The following is a 23,168-nucleotide window of genomic DNA, read 5'->3' on the forward strand; positions in this document are numbered from 1 at the left end:
CAAACACCTCTTGTATTATCAAATAAAACATGTTGCCTTCCAACAGTGTCATTATAGTGCAGTGTCAGTGTTGTGTGTTAGTGTAGTGCAGTGTTAAACACAGCATCACATAACATTTAGTGCTGTATACAGTGCTGTATAACCCCTTTTTTTTGTTGCTGCGTGTTGTTGTTTTTTTGGTCCCCTGCCTGCCCCCTTTTTTTAAATTGATGCTTGTGTTCCCCCTTATTTATTAATTTTCATAGTTTTTACATTTCTGTCCACGTCAATCCTCAATTTAAAGTGCACCAAACACCACTTTTCATTCAATAAAGTGCATCCAATCACACATTTCCCAGGTTTTATTACATTTTTGCAATAACCTCCCCCCCCCCCCATCATGTCTGGGAGGCCAACAAGAAAAGGCAGACATTCCTATGCCACTATGAGGGGGCTAGCAGCATCCATGTCCACAGGCAAAGGTGGACATGGTTCGTCCTCAAGCAGAGCAAGTTTGTCTCTGTTTACTTTAGTTCGTTTGTCAACCTCTCCTCTCCTTATTACATGATGTTGCTAAATGTTCACATTTAGATAAAAGAAAATGTATTGAGGCTCACTGGGCAAAAACATTATTACATCTGATCCCCCGATGACACGTCCAAACCTGTCAACCTGTCAATGAGGATTACCATTGCACACCATTACTTATGTCCAGAATGGATAAGCTTAGGTTTTTTCCCAGCCTTTTTCCTCATATTTCCAGTCCACTGGCCTAGGTGCATTTCATCTGTGATTAAATATATATTCTTGTTCAATAAGTATTTTATAGACTAAAGGACCTTGTAACCCTTATATACCGCTCTCCTTTTTGTTGTGGGTCATTGGCCAGTTATACTTTGCTCCCTTTATTGGAATCCCATAGCTGTAATAATGTCACTTTTGTTGCTTCTTTTAGTATCCCTTTCTTTGGCACAGCTCCCATCTGAATCAGATCTCCATAGCAACGCCTTAATAAACTACATCCAGAGATGCTTTCTGCAGGATTAATACACAAACTACAAGTACATGCTTCTCACAGTGCGTGCCATTAATCAGCACAATAACTAAAAAGTTAGGAGGTCAGGCCTGGATGTAGCCAACCAACCTACCTCATAGTAGTAGTTACTGTATGTTACTGGGTCTGCTATCTGTTGTCAGTGTTATTTTTCCAGATAAATAAACTGAGTTGTGTAATGCAGCACATAAGGACATTCAGTATATCTTACAGTAGGTAGTTTGAAAACCGACATATCATAGTTGTGGACAAAAAAGATTTCTGTACACCAAATTCTAATTGCATCAAATTACACAACCAATACTATTTCTAAAAGAAAGAATAGTTTATTAAAATAAAATTGGTGTTTTTTTTTAGAGTTGCAGCAGCTCCTAGAGTACGAATAGGTATTTTCCATGTGGACTTTTAATTCCTCTTGAAATATAGTAGGACTTTCATTGACGATAGTGTGTATTTATACTTGGCGCTGAAGGATCTTTTAACCCATTTATGCTGGACTCACACATATATGCAGAAAGTGGAAGCAGGTGTTCTCCTCAGGTGCTGAATATACAGTATGTGCACCTGTTTCTTCCTTGTGGCATAGTTACAACCTAATAATTTTGAACATCCTTCAGATGGGTACGAAATTTGTTTCATTTGACCACCTGCATACTCATCAGTGGCAGATGATGCTAAGTTTTCTTGGACAACGGCCCTCGGCCTCCCCAGCTAGCCAGCCGACCAACCTTCCCCTACCCCCACCCCCCTTGCGATCAATCGTTGCTTTCCCCCCTGACGCTCAATCACTGCATTGCTCACCCATCACTCGCCAGGCCCCCCCACCAGTGCCTGCAGTTACCCCATCCAGGTCGCGGCTTCCCCCTTGCATCTCCTCCCGAGTCCCAGTGGTTGCTTCGCCCCCTAGCCAATCAGGACTTAGGATGCGCGGTCAATTGGATCTTAGACAAACAAGTTATTTGGGGGACACACCCTAAAAAATGCATAAAGATGGTGCTGCCATAAGACTATACAACAGAACAAAATATTACAGCGCACACATGCAAAACTAGCATTTACCTCCAGCAAGGCTTTTTAAAAACACTTAGGCTGCGTACACACGAGAGGATTGTCCGTCCAACAATCCGACAGACAGTCCATCCTACTTTTGAATGAACGGACTTGACCACACACGATGAACAGACAGTCCGTTGAAAGCTTGCGCGATGAGGTGTACAGCACGTACGACGGGACTAGAAATACGACGTCCAATACACTGCAATGCAACCTTCGGCCGTGTAAATCCTTTCTGAGCATGCGCCATACTTAGTCCGTCCAACTAGCCTACTCACGAGCGGACTGTCCGCTGAAACCAAAGTTGGACGGACTGTATTACGGAAATTCCGAAAGACTTAGTCCACCAGACTGTCCGCTGAAAAAGTCCGCTGAAGCCCACACACGAGCGGACTGTCCGCTGAAATGTGTTTCAGCGGACTAAGTTGGACGGACAATCCTCTCGTGTGTACGCGGCCTTAGACATTTTCAAAAAACATTATCAAAAAATATGGGAATTTGGTCACACCATATTGCTATATGGTGCTTAAGCCCACTTACTGCGACAAAGTACCCCATGATTAGCGGGTCCTACACTATCCTTAGATTGGGAGACCCCGCTTCTCAGAACCATGGGAGCTACACTCCTCTATATGGGAGAACATGAGGTCTCCACCATGACACAGGTGGTCACTAATGAAAGGTGCTTACTGAGGGAGTGGGGTGCTCCACCCAAAAGGATTTGGTCAGAATCCATACAATAGACAAACAAGATATTTGGGGGGCACACCCTAAAAAATGCATAAAGATGGTGCTGCCATAAGACCATACAACAGAACAAAAATATTACAGCGCACACATGCAAAACTAACTTCCCACTAATCATGGGGTACTTTGTCACAGTAAGTGGGCTTAAGCACCGTATAGCAATATGGTGTGACCAAATCCCCATATTTTTTTATAATGTTTTTTGAAAATGTCTAGGTGTTTTTAAAAAGCCTTGCTGAAGGTAAATGTTAGTTTTACATATTTGCGCTGAGCTCCTGTGCCCTGCATGAGCGACCGCCACTAGTACTCATAAAGACATGCCATCATGGGAATTACTTCCTTATTTACAAATTTGGTATTTTCATGCAATGCATCAGCTCCCTCTTCTCCAGCCACCTATTTATGAATAACATTGCCGCGGGTAAAGGTTTAATATCTGATTTATATGGCTCTTACCTTGGAACCCTCTTTTCAGACTCCCTTCCATATACTGATGGAAGGTGGATTGTGATGCACTCTTTACTTCGGAAAATTGGGCCATTATGATAGACAATTTGCATAGCTGCACCAAATCACTCACTATTAGGCAGATGGTCCTCAAGCTTCTCATCAGATGGTATTACACACCAACAAGACTACATGCCATTTACCCAAGTGTATCACATCTGTGCTTTAGAGGCTGTGCCTCCAGGGGTTCATTCGTACACATCTTTTGGTTTTGTGACAAGGCTCAGACGCTTTGACATAGAATGTCTCAGATTGCATCAGCAATTATTGGTAATACCTTAGTTTTGACCCTCCCAATGTGCCTTTTCTTCTCCTCTATCCCAGGGGTTACACATACAGATGAAAAACTCATCCATGCTTTGTTTTGCTACTCTTTGGACCCTAGTATAGCACTGGAAATTGGATAAACGGGTGAAACCTTGTGAGCTGCCAAAACTATAACCTACCGTAGACTAAAAGCTGAGAACAGCTGCCTGCACTTCCCACACTTCCCCACAATGTGAAAAAAATTCACGAGATCTGTGACGAAACCGGTAGGAGGAGCCTGATTGTCTGACATGTGGGAAGTAGGAAGTGGTCTGGAGAGGAGGCATAGGACACACTGAGCGCTGTGAAACCGGGGCTGCAGATCCGGGATTCAGGTGACCCTACCCCCCTCACTACCACAGCACTACAGCACTTTATAAGCAATGTTTTTATTATGCATATGTGAGTTGAATGTAAATTGAGTGTTTTTTAAAGATTAAACATTTCTCAGATGCTATCACACTATTGTATACCTCTATCATTTTCTCTATTTGGCATATATGAGGAGGCATGGTGGAAGTGGCCAGGAGATACTGGTATCCTTTTAAAGCTGGGCTATTATCAGGAGCAGGAGGTGACCAGTGTGAAGCATCAGCATACAGCAGCCAGTATACTAATAGGAGACATAAGGATGATCCCGGCTAACTGCTGATAACAACTATAGGCAAACTACAAAACAAGCTTGACAAGGTAGCCAGATACCTTACTACGCCAATCCATACATGTACACCCCTTTTATACCTTTTTCTATAAAAAATGACACAGACACCTGCTGGATGTAAATGGCCTTTCAGGCCTTTATTTAAACAATAAACCAAACTAAAACTTTTTCTTTAAAACTTCTGTAACCATTTATTTTACCATATATTTTCCTGTAACCAAAACCAGCTCATCAGATAAACAGTTGTTGATCCCTGACGACCCCATTTCAACTTGAGCCTGTAATCCCAAACTTTTTATGGCATTCGTCCCCAGCCGCCAACTTGCCTCGGGGACTTACCAATTGACCACAGACCCCCAACTTATTAGCCCGTCAGTCTGGCCAGCCGCCAGACCACCCGGGAGGACTCCATACCCATGATGGGTCCTAACTTTTCCAAAACCTAATTTGGAACAGATAAATTGCATACCAGCCGTCAAGGACCCTACCGCCACTCGCACTCATGGGCACCCCATGGCCAACCAACCCTCCCCATTAAAGGGCGGGCGGGCGGGAACGTTCCTCCTGACCTGCTGCTCCAGACTGCTGACCCTCCTAGACTCACGTGCCTTCACATCAACTCTACTCCACCCCCTCTTACACCATCCTCCAATCAGGTAAGCCTTGTAACTCTCTTAACCCCTCGTACCATTCCCCTGCGTAAGCCTTGCACCCTGTCATGTATGTCCTACGCTTACGTTGCACTACAGCTACGTACATGTCTTGACAAGGTAGCCAGATACCTTACTATGCCAATCCATACATGTACACCCCTTTTATACCTTTTTCTATAAAAAATGACACAGACACCTGCTGGATGTAAATGGCCTTTCAGGCCTTTATTTAAACAATAAACCAAACTAAAACTTTTTCTTTAAAACTTCTGTAACCATTTATTTTACCATATATTTTCCTGTAACCAAAACCAGCTCATCAGATAAACAGTTGTTGATCCCTGACGACCCCATTTCAACTTGAGCCTGTAATCCCAAACTTTTTATGGCATTCGTCCCCAGCCGCCAACTTGCCTCGGGGACTTACCAATTGACCACAGACCCCCAACTTATTAGCCCGTCAGTCTGGCCAGCCGCCAGACCACCCGGGAGGACTCCATACCCATGATGGGTCCTAACTTTTCCAAAACCTAATTTGGAACAGATAAATTGCATACCAGCCGTCAAGGACCCTACCGCCACAGCAGCACAAGAGTGACACCTCACCCTTGTGCCTGCCGCCACACCTGCAAAGCCCTGCCAATGCCATCTTCCAAACCCAAAGCCCACAGGTCAATCCCGACTGGGTTAAGGTGGACACCATCTCCCCGTAAATACCTCCACGTCTCCACTTCCAACTCCCAATGCCTCACCACAATACCACCATTCCGGGCAACAAACCTCCCCACCTCTTTGTTCACCTTTATCCGGGCCTTATTAATCTTCTCACAAGACCGGGCCCCCCTCCAAGACATGCGGGCCACAATATCGGACCACACAATAATCATGTCCGGGAAGGCAGTACGAAGCCTGAGGAAGTCCCACCGTATGTCTTTTATGATGTTGCGCATCGGCCTGACAACCAAGTCATTACCTCCCACATGTAAGACCAGTACGTCCGGTGCCCGATCCAGGCCCGCATAGCGATGAACCTCCGGCACCACCTTGTGCCACATCAGTCCCGGGATGCCAATCCATCGAACCCGGCCTTCCTCCCTGGACAGTCTGAGTTGTCTGCCGTCCGGCCGTACATCCGCCCGTCTAGCCCCCCAGAACACAAAAGAATGTCCCAAAATCCAAATGAGACATCCCGGCTCTGAAATGACATAACCAAAAATTAACCAATCCAACCCAAAACAACCAAAACATATAGTCGACCACACCAGGAACCGTACTCCTACCCCTTTTAGAAAAGGTGCGGTCGCACATAAAGCCGATACCTCCGAGACTCCCACCTCCCAAGTTGCTTAATAACCTCTTCCGGCAATCCCCATCTAGCTGCCTCCGTGGCCGCCCCTATCCGGAAGGAATGAGCAGCATACTCTCCCGGAGACAAACCCCCGCTCCGCAAACACTTCCTCAACACCGCCGTAAATTGAAACCGCGAAAGGCACGAACCATCCGCGTGCATGAATAACACCCCGTCCCGGTCCGGGCGAACCTCCAAATAAACCCTTAAAGCCTCCACCGGACAAAAACTAGGGTCCGTCCCCCGAAACAATGTTACCCGCACCCCTCTACCCAACTGGTCCCTTTTTGACTTCCGGACCAAAATTACCACCGAAGAAGGGGCCCATGAAACGTCACCCCTCCCCAAACCCCCCGGAGCTGTTTTTGATGGCGACACCAATTCTCCTATCCGAAACGCCCCAAAAAATGCCACCAGGAAAGCAGCTCGGAAAAGTATTTGTTCAAAAACCAGAGAACACACTTCCCTGACGTGGCTCAACAAAATACCCAAAACTTCAAAAGAAATCGGGCGCCGCAAGTCCCTTTTCGCCGCCCCTTTTCTAAAACCCCTCAACGCCTTTTTAACTAAAAAATTCTTAGTCACATCCGCCAACCCCTTACATTGAAACAAAAAGGCCAAAGCCGACATTTTCTTGCTGACTGCCGAGCCCGACACCCCAGACACATAATTGTAACAGATAAAACCCAATACCCACCGCAGCAGCTCAGCCGGGCCCTCCGACCCCCCAACCTCACCCAACCAGTTCGACCATTCCCTCCACACTGTATTATAAGCCGCTCGAGTACCTTCACTCAACGACTGCTGAATCAGTCCTCCGATGATTCCAACGCAATCCCCCACATCTCTGGAGGGCACGGGTCCCCGCGTCTGTTTGCGTCCGGAGCCAGTCTGCGAAAGTCCTCCCACTGGAAACGAGACTTAGCATCCGCCAACTTATTCTCAATCCCAGGGATATGCACCGCATAAACAAACGCATTAATCCGTAAACAACTGAGCACCAACCTCCTTAACAACCTAACCACCGGGGGGGAGGAGGCCGAAACATTATTTATGGCCACCACCACTCCCATGTTATCACAATGGAATCGCACTTTTTTATCCCGGAGCTTGTCCCCCCACAATTCCACCGCCAGAACTATGGGAAAAAGCTCCAGTAACGCCAGGTTAGTTAAAAACCCCGCCTCCCTCCAAGAGTCCGGCCATGGTTCGGCACTCCATTGCCCCTGGCAATAAGCTCCATAACCTGCCGAACCTGCCGCGTCAGTAAACAAAACCAAATCAGCGTTGCTGACCGGTCCCTCCTGCACAATCGCTCTCCCATTAAACTCCACCAGGAACACCCCCCATACACCCAGATCATCCCGCAATTCTCTGGACAACCGCACAAAATGAGTGGGCACCTTCACCCCTGCTGTGGCTGCCGCCAGTCTCCTGCAAAAAATTCTCCCCATAGGCATAATCCTGCAAGCAAAATTCAATTTGCAATTCCTTCAACCTGAGTTTTCGTTTCCCCCGCGCCGCGACCACCTCCTGCCGCAGCGCCACCACCTTCTCCTCAGGCAACCTACATTCCATGGCCAGGGAATCAATCGTGATTCCCAAAAACACTATCTCCGACCTGGGACCCTCCGTCTTCTCCCTCGCCAAGGGAACCCCAAACCGTTCGGCCAAATGCCGCAACGTCCCCAGCAGTATCCCGCAGCCGCGGGATCCTGGCGGCCCCACACACAGGAAGTCATCCAGGTAATGTATGACCGAGTTGACTCCCGCCGTCTCCCGCACAGCCTATTCAAAAAACGAACTGAACAGCTCAAAAAGTGCACACGAGATAGAACATCCCATGGGCAAGCAGCGATCAACAAAATACGACCCCTGCCAGCAACAACCCAACAAGCGCATACTCCCTGGATGCACCGGCAAAAAAAGAAACGCCGCCTCTACATCCGTTTTTGCCAACAGAGCCCCCCTGCCATACTTTCTCACCCACGCTATCGCTGCATCAAATGATGTATAAGTAACCGCACAAGCTTGCGGGTCAATACCATCATTTACCGATCCGCCCCTGGGGTAAGACAGGTGGTGAATCATCCTGAATTGCCCCGGTTCCTTCTTCGGAACAACCCCCAAAGGCGAGACCACCAGATCCGCCATCGGAGGGGTAGGAAATGGGCCGGCCATCCGGCCCAACGCCACCTCCTTAGCCAATTTTGCCGACACCACATGTTCATGCAGCAAAGCCGACTTTAAATTTTTGGCCAGCGGGAGAACCTCCCTCAATGCACTCGGAATCCGAAACCCATCCCTAAAACCAGCCTCCAACAACCCCGCCGCCGCACGATCAGGATACCTACTTAGGAAAGGAAGCATCCTTTCCAGCCTCACCGGCGTCATCCCTTTTTCCAGCGAAATCTCCAGTACGACCTTTTCCCTGTCTGAAACAACGTGCGAAGGGGTGCCCTCCACTGCAACCCGAACACTCGTGCTTGTAACGACAGGCGTTACCAAACTTGCACGTCCCGTCATTAAATTGCCAGCAGACCCCCTTCTTTTTTGGGGCCAGCGATCCCGCTGAGGCGGCGGCGCCGGCCCCCCCTGGAAAAAACTGTCCCGGGGCCCGGGCCGAAGTCATCAACTTCATCCACAGGCTGATGTCCTTGTGGTCCCACCTAATGGACGTCCGTACCGCTTTCCGTTGACGGAACTGTTCGTCATAACGTAGCCAGGCCAAGCCCCCATAAACCCTGTGCGCCTCACTAATGGCCTCCAGGTAACAGAACAATGCCGAACAATTCTCCGGCGCCTTTTCCCCAATCACGCTAGCTAAAATCGCAAACGCTTGCAGCCAGTTCGCAAACGTGCGTGGAATAAGCCTATATCTCCTCTTCTCCTCCTCTTCTTTCTTGCTCTCATCAGGCTTAACCCTGTCTAAATTAAACTTCTCCAACGGCAACAACGAGAAGATTTCCACAAACTCGTCCTTCAAAATCTTCTCCCTCACCTCCTTCTTCAAATGCGCACCTAACGGTCCCTCGAAGCACACATAAACTTCGCTCCTCGCCGCATCTGCCAGGCGAATTTTCTCCGCATCCTTGTCTTTGTCCCCCGCAGCACCACTTGGTCCCTCGCCGTCCTTCCGCGCCAGCACCTCCTTCTCCGTCTGCGTCTCCGCTGCCACCCCACCCCCCGCCAACCCTAACCCGGAGGGGACAGCCGTCCCCAGCTCTACCCGAGCCGCGGCAGGCGGCCCTACCCATGGATTAATCGGGGCGGGCACCGACACCGAGTCGCCCTGCAGGCGGCGCAGCAGCTCTTTCAACACCAACAACATCTCCCCCCCCCCTCCGCCCCCCCCCCACCCCTGCATCCCCCCCACAGACCCCAAGGACTTACCGGGCTGCTGTTGCCTGGAAGGCTCTCCAGCCGCTGCCCCCACTGCCTCCGCCGGATTGCACTCGTCCTCCTGCAGCTCCCCCTCTTCCATGCTGCTGTCCTCCGTCAGTGTTCTGACCCTCGGGGGCCTCCGCGCCGGCGTGCCAGACGGCCCAGGCCGCTCCCGACCGTTTTCCTGTCGCTGTGCATGGCGGCCGCCATGTTTCTTGTTTACTAAGACATCACTTCCGGTCGCGCCGACCTCACTTCCGCCGACGTCATCGGCGTGCGCCGCGCCGAGCGCGCGCGCGCTGCTCCTCCGCTGGCCCTCCCTCCCAGGCACAGAAACATGCCCGGAGGCGTGGCCACCCGACTGTCGCTCTGCATCTTCTAATGGGCCCCCCCCCGAAGCTAAGATGGCGCCCACACGTGGCAGGCCGCCGGCCGCCTCCGGGACAAGGCCGGCCCCCGAGGACCCCACTCTCCCCCGTCGAGCGGCCCCCCCGACCGGAGCATCGCCAGGGGGAACCACTGGAACCACCACCGATCGCGCGGTCCTGGAGGTGGCCTGAGGCAGGATCCGGTGAGTGACCCCCCTCCCTCTGGGACTCAGCCGTGGACGGGGATTCCTCCCAGGCCCCCCACTAGACGACCGGGGTGTCTGCTTAGCAGGGGGGCCTGAAGGGGCCCAACTGGGGCTCCCAAGCCGGCGCTGAGTACGGGGGGCAATGTCAGGGCTAAGGCGCACAGGGGGCCGAGACCTCCTTGCCCGTGTCGGGGGTACCCCATCTGCGGAAGGTCCCTGCCCTACCCCCTGAAGGGTGGCCGCAATTTGGCTTTGTAACCAGTCTGCGCCATGCTGTTCTGCGGCTGATCTAAGCTGGGCCCAAAGCTGCTCTAACCCACTCATCTTTTCCAGGTAGCTGATCCTGAACGTTCCTCCTGACCTGCTGCTCCAGACTGCTGACCCTCCTAGACTCACGTGCCTTCACATCAACTCTACTCCACCCCCTCTTACACCATCCTCCAATCAGGTAAGCCTTGTAACTCTCTTAACCCCTCGTACCATTCCCCTGCGTAAGCCTTGCACCCTGTCATGTATGTCCTACGCTTACGTTGCACTACAGCTATGTACATGTCTTTCTCCTTTTGAATGGAGAAAAATATACATTGGATCTTCTTCTCCTAGTCACAGTAAAAAAATAAAATAAAAATATAGGTTAGTGTCAGGTTCAAAAGTCAGGGTCAGTATTGTTTAAGTAGGATCAAAAAATAAAAAACTTTATTAAGTGTCAGTGTTTTTACAAAAAAGTATGCAGATTGATTTTTGGCACTACTATGGGTACAAACAACAAATAATATAGGCATACTATATGTGGTATCACCACAAAAATCAAGTGTAGGAGAACTTTTTGGGGGGTTTTGTGGTGGTGGGTCATGGTAATGGCAAGAAATATATAAAGTGTTTTTTTGTTTTTTGTCCAATTTTCATTTGATAATTTCCTTTGAAAGAAAAATAGAGATATCCATTAACATTTACCATTAGTAAATGCCAATTCATCTTGCAAAAACAATGTATATTTCATCTGGATACATTAAGTAGTTACAATGATATGTAAAGTCTTACTAACAAATGCCAAAGTTACAAAACTGTGTTTGGACATTGGGATATTTACAATGCGGTATTAAGGGGTTAATTAGAAAACATAAGCAAGACCATCTGACAGTTCTAGCAAGGGAAGAGTATGAGTGTAGAAAACAGAAATACTATACTAAGGGAAAACAGATCAATGTGAAAAACTTTTATTTTTGTAAAAAATAAGAATTATTACTGTAGATAAGATTTTTTTAAGCATAATACATAGTTAGCATTATATTTTTTAATACTCAAGGCATACTAGGCAATGTTTGCAATGCTTAATGTTGCCAAGTTGCTGGACTTTTATTAGTATGAACTTAAATTATATTAATATGGCCATGTGTTCTTTCATGGCCACTGTTGAGATATTTCTCCAATATCTTGATTGCAGTAAACAACAGATTTGGGAACTTGTGCTGGATTGAGCCAGAAAAGAACATGAATTTATCTTTTGAGACATTGGCTTGATATTAAAGCAGAGGGCCACCCTAAAAAAAAAAAATTTACATCCTAAAAAAATCTGAAAAAAAAAATGAAAAAAACTTTTTTTTTTAATTTACCAGAAATGGCTGTTGCTAGGCAGATTGTCCTAATCTGCCACTTCCTACACTGCGGTGATCTTCAGTCTTCTCCTCCTCACCTTGTCTTCTGGGGAATGGGGTGCGCTGTGTTCTGGGAACTGTGTGTGTCCCAGAACACAGCTCATGCACAGTAGGAAATGGGCAGTGAAGCCGCAAGGCTCCACTGCCTGTTTCCCTTAGTATGAATTGCGGCACCGGGACCCAAGAGCCAAGGGACGGGTCGGCCTCTGGCAGCCGACATCGCGTGCACCCTGGACAGGTAAGTGTGCTTATTAAAAGTCAGCAGCTATAGTGTTTGTAGCTGCTGACTTTATAAAAAAAAATTCAGCTGGCCCACCACTTTATTAATCTCATTAGTGTGTGTTAATGTTTTAAAAACAGTGTTTCCATGCAGTTTATAATTACTTACCTGCATAAGAGCAGCCATATGTGTTCATTACATGCACAGACTCTGCTTCCAGCTTTACAGTGCCACATAGTGCTTGTAATTTGGAGCTCCTACTCACAATGCCAATCAGATCGACAACTCATTGAAAACAGTACACTCCCTTTGTGGCTGGCATCTGGTAGCTGTTATGCAGTTAGGCAGAATCTTTAAAATAATGAATCTTCCTTGCATTTAGTTGCTAATTTCCAAATTTCAGTATTTCATACTATACCAAAAATATGAAAGCTCAAGCTGTAGTCTATGCATTGTCATATGACAGCTTCATACATAGCTTCCTGGTTGCTAGGACACAATCAGCTGCTGGCATCATACCAACAGATCACTCACCACTGTCATAATCAGATGTCAGCTGGGAGATTTCCCAGCCTACAGCTGAAAGTAAAGAAAGGGTCTGGGATGCTGGCTGATGTCATTACCAAATAATATTTATGGGCATATTTGGACAATGATTACAGCCAGTATCATCTCCCTCTTATTTACTTTCAGCAGTCTCCAGCAAATCTCCAGCTGAATGGAGTCAGGGATAAGTAATTAGGTGCTATGATGCTGTGCCCTAGCGCCCCTCCCCCCCACTATAGGCGCACTCTCTTGGCTATAGTGGCGCACTCTTAAATACAGTAAGATGTGTGCTTTGTCTGTTGCTGGAGGATGTGTTTGTCTGTTATATTTTGAAATGCTCTTGAAGTGCACTTAGTTGGCCCTGGTTTTCTGTTTTGTTTGATCTTAGTTTAGTTTTGGGCCTTATGTCAATCGATGCTTTATGTTCTATTGGCACTCATGTTTATTGTAATATGTCCAGCTTACTAACACAGCTGACATATACCTTTGAACTTTGGGGGCCACTCTTCATCATCTGTGAGCCATATGGTTTCCACTATGTATTGAACCTCCCTATTGCTCCTTTCTCCACAAGTAAGTAGCCTACGACCTGTTGATCCTAATTTGATGTTGTATTGGTTTGGGGGTATTTAAAAACTGCATAAGGGGCTTTTTTGCTTCATACATGTGCAAATATTGATACAAAATATCTAGATAGAGTACTTAGAAGGACATACATGCATTATAAGTAGCTTCCCCCACCTACATTTTGGGTGCCATTATGTGTTGTTTCATATGTAAGTTGGGCGATTAGGGTGTGTACTTCCCTTGGGTGCCCAGTGCCCACCCTGGAGGCTTTCCTATACGTGTGTCTGTGCAAGGTGAACACTCTCTGTGGCTGTATGATATATAGACATGTGGTATTGATTATATGTTTTGCACAATTGTAATCTATGTTTTTCTTCCACATAGTGAATCCCTATGTCCTCTTGCTTTGTGTCCTGAGGAAGCAATAAGTGAAACACGTTGATAAACAGATACAAATAGATGTATTAAATTGCCTAATTATCTGGAAATAATATCAGAGTAATTTGATGTATCATTAACATCATTGTGCATATATTTTTAAATATAGCGCATAACACATGCGCTTTGACATTTAAATTGTTTTGTACAAATAAAATGTGCATGTTTTTATATTACCAAGTGTCTTGTCTGCCTCTAAAGTCTGACCAACCAGTTCTGCCTTTGATGTACTCTCGCTAGTAAGGGGCTGAACATGTACTGACGATAACTTGTCCTTATGGCAGATTCATATAACTCTTGCCAAAAGGTATGTTACCAGTTGCTAATTCAAGAATGGAGAGTGAGAGAAACACTGGCTACAGCTGTAGCTACTGCCCAGCAGTGCTGAACTGGTTAACACCTTTATTAGCTAGAGGAGAGATGGTTAACAGCTTTATCAGCAAGAGGAGAGAGATGCTAAGCATGAAGAGTTCAATAGACTGATTGCAGGCAGCACTGAACTGTGAGAACTGTAGTCTGGAGGAGAGAAACTCTACTACTCTGCTGTAATCAAGAGCTTTTAAACTGAATCTCTTGGAGGGGCAGAGAGGAAAGAGCTCAATGTTCTCTAGCTGTACAGGACACAGTTTCTTCTTGAGCCCGAGCCTGAGTGCACATCGCTGTCCAGTGTGTATCATCACTGCTGCATAACGGCTGTCTGAGCAGGATCGGGAGTACTGAGTCTAGGTGTGCCAACAGCCAGAGCCACCTGAGTGCTTAGCAGAAAGTGGACTATTTGCTGTGTGTGACCAAATGATTAGCTGGAATATTGCTAGGACTGATGAGCTGCTGCTGTGGGGATTTAATATCTGCTGCTAGAGAGCGTGAGCCATTTAAAAACTGACCATACTTCCAGCTGGTAGTCTTATTGCTGCCTACAGGCTCAACTGGGACTATTCTCCAACAGTACCATTGGACCTCAGTCTCCAGGTAGAAATTTCAGTTCAAACAGATCTTTATAGTTAAAGTCAGATTACATGAAGATTGTAGAGCTTGCATGAGCCCTATGTAGCACTCACTAGTGTGTGCTACTATTATTAGTAGAATAGGCAAACATATGTTCTGGTCAGGAATAACCTGGGTCACTAAATTGGGTCAGGGTTATTAGAGGCCAGGGCTGGATGACAGGGCTGGTAGCTCTTCGGTGCCTGTCCCAGGTCTGAAAGGTTGGAGAACCTTTAAATATAAACATAAATAGACATGGCCCTGCCAGCAGGGGCAGTCAGGCAGTCAGGTGGAAGATGGATATACAGTGTTGAGGAAGCTGTCAGTGGCCCTGAGGCATACCCCCCTAGTCTGGGCAAGGAGGGAAGCTTTCCTGGAGGCACAGGAGCAAAGAGAGGACAGAGTGAGTACTGGTGGGGACTAGCAAAGGGGGGGCACATGTAGCCAGTCTCCCTTGAAGACAGAGATGGGCTTAAGTCTTCTGCCTTTTCCCTGAGAGATCACCAGAGAGTCAGATGGCTAGGCTGGTGAATAGTCAGTCGGGTAGATTGGTGTAGAGAGGTAGCCAGGAGGGCTAGTAAAAGAGGCAGCTGCAGCCAGGTGGGCTAGCATTGCCTAAAGAAATGGTGCTGGGACCAGCGACCACAGAGGAAGCAAAAAGAAAGGGTACACGCTGTTTCATTCCATATATATACTTCTTTTAAGGGACTGTGAGTTCTTGCCTGTAATTGGCCCAGGGGTGGACTGACAACTCATGCGGCCCCCGGGCAATAGAAGATCATGGAGCCCCCTATGTCCCCGTCCACAAGCAAGCCATACCGTCACAAAGCCCCACCTAAATAAATCATGGGCACACAGTAAGGCACATCACATGGCACACAGCAGAGCACGTGGCACATCACAGGGCATGGAGTGCACCAGCAGGGCACATCATGGGGCACAGGGCATGGGGCACACAGTAGGGCACATCACAGGGCACACAGGAGGGTGCATCATGGGGCACACAGGAGGACACTGAGCACATCACAGGGCACAGGGCAAACAGTAGGGCACATCCCAGGTCACACAGGAGGACACATAATGGGGCATACAGCAGGGCACTGAGCACATCATAGGGCATGGGACACATCACAGGGCACACAGTAGAACACATCAGGGGGGTACATAGTTTGGCACATCACGGGGCACACAGCAGGGTTTATTATGCTGTACACAGCAGGGCACATTATTGAGCACAGAATGGTATATCACAGGGGGTACAGGGTACATCAGGGGGTACACAGCAGGGCACATCAAAGAGCACATCAGGAGGTACACAGCACAGCACAGTACACGGCTTCTTTTAGGCCTCTCTCTGAGACTCCAAGCCTAAGAAGACAAAAGGAGTGAATTACCTTACTCCAAGCCTACAGGAAATTCTTATGCCACGTACACACGATCGGAATTCCGGCCAGAAAAAGACCGATGAGAGCTTTTCATCGGAAAATGCGAACGTGTGTATGCTCCATCAGAATTTAGCTGTCCGAATTTCCGCCAGCCAAAAATTGACAGCATGTTCTCAATTTTCCCGATGGAAAAACTTTCTATTGGTAATTCCAATCGTGCGTATGCAATTCCGACACGCTAAAAATTAGGCATGCTCAGATTCAACTACGAGACAGAAGCTATTGGCTACTGGCTATTGAAATTCCCTTTTCTAGTCACGTCGTATGTGTTGTGCGTCGCCACATTATAAATGATCGGAATTTGATGTGACCGTGTGTAGGCAAGACAGCTTGAGCCGAATTCCATCGGAATTCCGTCAAGAAAACCATCAGAGCTTTTTCCGACGAGAATTCCGATCGTGTGTACGCGGCATTACAGTTAAAGGGACAGTAACTCCTGCCTACAATTTGAATGGGCGGAGGTAAATAAAGGGGTATTTTTAAAGTATTTTTTAAAAATAGGTATAACTGTAATGAAAGTGCAAATGTACTTGGACATGCTGTGCTGTGGTTTGACTGTGAGCAGTACGGTGAAAAATGTGTATGTACCTTTGACAATTTGAAATATATATATATATTTATTAGTAGTAGTATTTTTACATTTTTATGTTGTGATAGTTTAACTTCAAATAGAGCAGTCATCTGCATACGTTTCAGTGCTACATAACCACTTATTCACATATGCAGAGATAGCAAGCAAGACATGTTCTTTCATCTGTTGAGAGATACAGCACTTCATATTCTTAAATGTGTGTTTTACTGCCACCTAAAGGATGATTATACTATAGGAGCAAGCCCTTAAGGGCCATAACCTCTACCATATTTAGACTGCTCAGTTTAGTGTCCTAAAGGAGGAAGGATATCTTTCTCAAATCTGTTTTCAATGTTTTTTTTTATATTTCAAAGAATTTATTTTCAAAATACATAGTACAGGAAAATATACAAATCAGGTGCCAACATCAGAACATAAATGCATTCCATAAAAGTCCGCCGTCTGAACATCTTAATTACAGGCAAAACCTTACAAACCCCTGAAACTATTAGAGGTCGACACTCTGTTCCCACAGTCTATAACCTCGGGGAATAACATGTATTCGATCAACATTAAAACAAATAGAAAGAAAAAGGGGAAGAAAAGAGGCGGGTACCCGGGAGCCAGGGAGAACAGCCCAGCACCCCTAATGGGAGCTCGCTGTGCCGGGCCGTCACCCCCCAAACCCCCAGATACCCCCTGTTCCCGATGCAAATCTAGGAAAGGCACAGAGCGGTAAAGAATTATGTGTAACTGGCTAAAGCTTCATGGGGAGGACCCCCAATTCAGTTGAGTAAAAAAGCTTGTATTCAACCGGGGCCCCTTCTGGGTCGACCGGAATAACTCGGCTCAAATATGGCAACACCAGCAACTACTTTTGTAAAAGCACGTAGAAAAGGAGAGAAAGAAGAAGAGAGGGGGTTGGGGGGTTCTAGATGGGAAGAAACATAGAAGAGAGGAAAAAGGATAACAGGGGGAGCCAGGGGGGACAGGCGGAACCCGACCAGTTCCTAAATAATAGTGTCAACGGAGAGGGACCACGCTAAGGGATGCAGAAATTTCGACCTGCGGGGAGGAAGGGGAGGGAAGGGGAGACAGGAAGCCAGGCGACAGGAATAAAACTGGGCTATGGTTACCTAGCTGGTCCTAGTTGGAGGAACGCCCGTTATAAGGGAGATGCCCACGTGTTGGGCCCAAGGTTCCCAAGTGGTCTCAAACTTCTCTTTGTAATTCAGTAAAACGCTTGTGACTTTTTCTTGTGTCATGATCCATGAGATCTTACGTTTAGCAGCACGAATTGAGACTTTGGGCTGTTTCCAAGCTTTCGCTATGGTGATCTTGGCCCCTAGCAACATGTAGTGAATCAACAAGCTAGTAGATTTGCCAGTCCGAGGGATAGGGCTATTTAGAAGAGCTACCACCGGGGTTCTAGGAACCTGAATGCCCGTCACCTTAAAGATTAAGTTAAACATCTGCCTCCAGAAAGGCCTAAGCTTTACACATTCCCACCAAATGTGGGCCATACCTCCCGTCAACTCGCAGCCCCTGAAACAAAGGGGACTGGTTGAGGGGAACATGTGGGCCAATCTGGACGGTGTCAGATACCATCTAGTCAGCACTTTAAGATTTGCTTCTATTAGAGATATGAACCTAACCCCTTTATAGGCTTTGTCGAGAGAGGAATACCAGGACTCCAGGTCCCATTGAAATGAGAGGTCCCTTTCCCAGGCTACCATGAAAGAAGACTTGTTGTCGTTCTGAGCTAGAGCCTGGTAAATTACCGAGATTCAACCTCTTTGGTTCGTGGCTTGTCCACACCACGCCTCATAGTCAGTAAAGCGAGGGGGGGCCGGTTTCTCCTTCCAAAGCCCATGAAGGAAGTGTAGAATTTGAGAGAACCGAAAGAGTTCCGAATTCGGAATCTCCAATTTCTTTTTGCAGTATGATAGAGTGATGGGACAATGTTTTTTTTTTTAAGATTTCTTCTTCATTTGCCACTCCTGCTAAATTCAAGGCAATGGTTAAATCCTTTCAGCCATCTAGTGAGAGTTTTTCCAATTGAATGAAAAATGTGTGATCTCACAGTGGTGTTTCTGTAGTGGCATGCCTGGATGTGCCTTCTTATAAGCACACCTCTGTTCCTTTTGTCTCACCAGATTTTCCATTGTCTGTGGATACCCTGCAGAGCCTACTTGAGGTCCACAACTGTGGCAGTCAATGTCCCTGTATGTGAAGATTTGCCTCTCTCTGTGAGTACAGTGGATGCACCAATAAGACTGTGTCAGTATTCAATCTTGTCTTCTTGTTGCAGGAGTATTGGCGTGTTTGGTGTTACTTAAATCAATGTCGCTGCATATTGCATTCTGTCTATCATCTTCTGGGACATTTTCTCCTCTTGGGACTTCAGTTGGAACTTCCCTCAGAAAAAGTTGGAGCATTACAAGATATTAGTCTTCTCTCCTTTCCCCTCTGCTCCTGTGTGTGACTAGCACCCTTAACAATTCCTCACTAGTAGGGATGAGCCCACAGTTCTTCGTCTTGAACAATGGGTGTTCCTTTGCTCGCAATCGAACCAAACACTTGGGGCATTTGTGGGAAATTTGATATGCAATAATGCACTTCGAGGTCGCAGTGCATTGACGTCTGATGATTGGCCAAAGCATGCACCTGACCTGCATGCTTTGGCCAATTGCAGCACACTCTGTTGCGAGAGTCATAATTGGCCAAAGGCAGGGTGCCCTTGGCCAATCATGGCTTAGGGGGACTAAGTTCATGCCCCACACTATGTAAGGCTGCTTACATTGTGGCCATGTATAGTGTGTGGACGGAGATATATTGAGGTTGATTAGGCAGACAGGTTATTTAGTGGCATCCAGGCAGTGTATTTTATTTATTTATTTATATATATATATATATATATATATATATATATATATATATATATATATATATATATATATATAGTGCAGGCAGTGTAGTATATATAACACAGTGTATTGAAGTGGTTAAGAGGAAACCCGTGCCAATTTTTTTAAATCAAAATTGTGTGGGGGTCCCCCCAAAATTCATGCCAGGCCCTTCAGATCTGGTGTAGATTTTAAGGGGAACCCTACGTCAAAATAAAAAAGAATGGCGTGGGGTCCTCCCCAAAATCCATACCAGACCCTTATCCAAGCATTCAACCTGGCAGGCCAGGATAGGGGGGAAGAGCAAGTGCCCCTCTCCTGAACCATACCAGGTCACATGCCCTCAATATGGGGAGGGTGCTCTGGGGTCCCCCCCCAAAGCACCTTGTCCCCACGTTGATGGGGACAAGGGCCTCATCCCCACAACTCTTGCCCAGTGGTTGTGGGGGTCTGCGGGTGGAAGCTTATCAGAATCTGGAAGCCCTCTATAACAAGGGGACCCCCAGATCCCACCCCCCATGGGAATTGGTGGGGGGTACACGAACATAACCCCAACCATTGCAATCTGAGGTGTGCCATGGCCTCCACTGAGAGTATGCTTAAAAGAGGGCATACCCTGAGTGTAACTTTATGAAAAAATGGGGAATGGGTGGGAGGGAACCCGGAAATACAAGCTGAAGAGAGCATGGGGGAAGGAGGGGAGATTATAAGACTCCACACTCTTCCTACAAATACAGGCTAGCCAATGACCAGCCTGCTAACTTGTAGTCAGAGTCTGGATACTGGAGCGAACATAACCCCAACCATGGTGACCTGAGGTGTGCCATGGCCGCCCATGAGAGTATGCTTAAAAGAGGGCACAGAGACACCAACTAGGTACAGAAAGTGAATTTAATGAAACAACACGATAAATAATTAATCCAACAAAGTGGAAAAAGTACGTTTGACCTCCACATGGGGATCCGGAATGTCCCGACTGTAGCAAGATTATTGCCAGCACCCCATGTACTTGATGACATGGGAAGGGACCCCCTGCTTGGAAGCCGCGAGTGCTGCCCCAATCCTGAAAGAGTGCCCCGAGAACTGTTTTGGGTTGAACTCCTATCTACCAATCAAAATCCTGACATGAGAAATGAACTGACTGGATGAGAGACCCTGCATAGGGAAGGGAAGCAACGGGCTGTCGAGAGGAGCTGCAGAGACTAAACAAATTAGCCGATCCAAAACCTCCACCGGACACTAGGCAGCGTTTGTCCTGTAGTAGTTAATGACAAACCCTTGCCCCACCTGCCAGTTCTTGTTGTTGGGGAGTTGTAATGCAAAATGATCCAACAACCTGGTGAGACTACCCTTGTGGAGAACTGGTGTGTGGGGACTGGCTTGGGACATCTCCCCAGGTCTGAGGAACCCAAGGAAACAGAGGAACACCGCTGCCTTCAGAACCAAACTGGGACCCAACCCGAAGGGTGAGAGGGACAATAAATCAGCTACGGGGGTCCCCAGGTACAAGCTGAGGCCACAATAGGGAAAATCTCAAAAAGTGTGGATGTCCGGGAAAATTCAGGGATCTCTGACACCTCCAAAGGCCAGGGACCCACAAGCCACTGGCACCAAAAAATGGCTGAGAAGCCTACCGAGGCAGCAGCATCTGAAAAGACCCTGGGAGAGGCTGTCGTAGGTGGATGAATGAACATGGAAATCTCATTCCACTCACACAAGAACCAATCCCACATTAGTAGATCAGCCCTAGCATTGGCCTGCAACCACACCACTGAGTCAGCGTCTGGGCAGAGCAGAAGGAGAGCCAGGAGACTGGATACAAATGACCTGCCCTGAGGAATGATCCTCACGGCAAAGTTGAGCATGCCTATGAGAGACTTAACTGTCTCTTAGAGCACACCGGGGATCTGACCAAATTGTGAATGATCCCCATGGATCCTGACCAGTTTGCTCTCCAGCAAGCTGGCGATCATGCGGACGGTGTCCAAGGTGATCCCTAGAAAGGTGATCATGGTGGAAGGCCCATCAATCTTGTGGGTAGCCAAGGGGACGTTTAGATCCCTGAACAACTCGATGAGAGTGGCGAGATCTTTGGATGGCTGTGCCAGGCTTTCAAGTAGCAAGAAGTCATCCAAGTAATGAAGGACCTTGCCACACCCTAACTGCGATGACAAAACCCAATTAAGTGCTGAGGCAAACGTGTTAAAAAGCCAAGGGCTGCTCTTGGAGCCGAACGTCAATTTGGTGGCAAAGTAAAACTGCTCCCTCCATTTGAACCCATGCCAGTGCCAGAGAGAAGGTTTGATGGGGAGGAGTTTGAAGGCATCAGAGGTGTCAGCCTTAGACAACTAGGTGCCCACGCCTAACTTTAAGATATCCTGGATGAAGTCAACCGATAAGTATTGAAAGGAGAACTCCTCAGGTGGTATAAGGGAATTTAAACTAGGAATGGGTGATGAATGAGGAGCCAATAGATCGCAAATCAACTTATATTTATTAGAAAATTTACCCTTCATGACACCAATGGGGCTCACCCTCCACATGCTAAATGGCGGAGACAAAAAAGACCCAAAGACAAACCCCTTAGTCAACTCATCCTGCAACAATTCATCCACTAACCCGACATTGGAGGCAGCAGACAACAAATTGGCACATTCATGAGATTGTAAAGGAAGGGTTATCAGGCCCATGTAGCATCCCTCAGAAAACCCATCGACCAGAAACCGCCTAAGAGCCCAGGATGGGTGGTGACCCAACCAGAACTCCAACCTGGCTCAGTCAGGGTGAACTCAACGCCTTGATAGGACAGGCAGTTTTGGCATGAGCCCTGAAACAATTAGCACAAACATGGAGCAGCCTGCGCTGGTTATAATTACAGGTGGTAAAATTGTTGCAAAGCTGAGCCTTGTCTAGCAAATTTATGGGTCTGCTGAGTTTATCAAACTGCCCGGAAGGCCCAGAGGAAGAACCACTGGACCCTGGCCTGTTAGACCCTGAAGCCCCCAGGTGCTCTAGGTTGGGACACCAGTTGGCGGTGTGGGCAGCTGACTGACAGTTGGCACATAGTGGAGATTTTTGACTGGCAAAATGCCTGCAGAATAATTTGGTGTCAATGTTGATCCAACATGTGACCAACTGGAACTGGGCCCACGTGACAGCGACTTTGGATGAGAAAGATCTATGATAATCGCCATACTTGTGGGCCAGATCAACCACCTTCTGGAGATAGAGGTCCATCTCCTCCCTCCTGCCAGGACTGACTGCGCAAATGACATCCCTGTAGATGCCAAAGGCAAGGACAAACTCGGCAATGCTCAGCTTGCAATTAAGCCTGGGATCACGGGTTCTGAGGACCACCGAGACTTCCCCGCAAGCATAAGCCTTGTTCTTAACTACATCCTGAGATGCAATGAGCAGGGATGCCAGGGATCTTTCCCCACCAAAATATCCTTTTTGAGATTGGCCGGAATGAAATGGGCAGGAGAAACAGATGGTAACATGGCTGAAGAAGAAGGAATCACCAGAGGTAACAGCACACTGGAGTTACCTGTGGAGGATCTGGATGGCCCA

The sequence above is a fragment of the Lithobates pipiens genome, unplaced genomic scaffold, assembly GCF_037356315.1.
Source record: "Lithobates pipiens isolate NorthernLeopardFrog02 unplaced genomic scaffold, aLitPip1_a1.2 Scaffold_18, whole genome shotgun sequence".
NCBI lineage: Eukaryota > Metazoa > Chordata > Amphibia > Anura > Ranidae > Lithobates > Lithobates pipiens.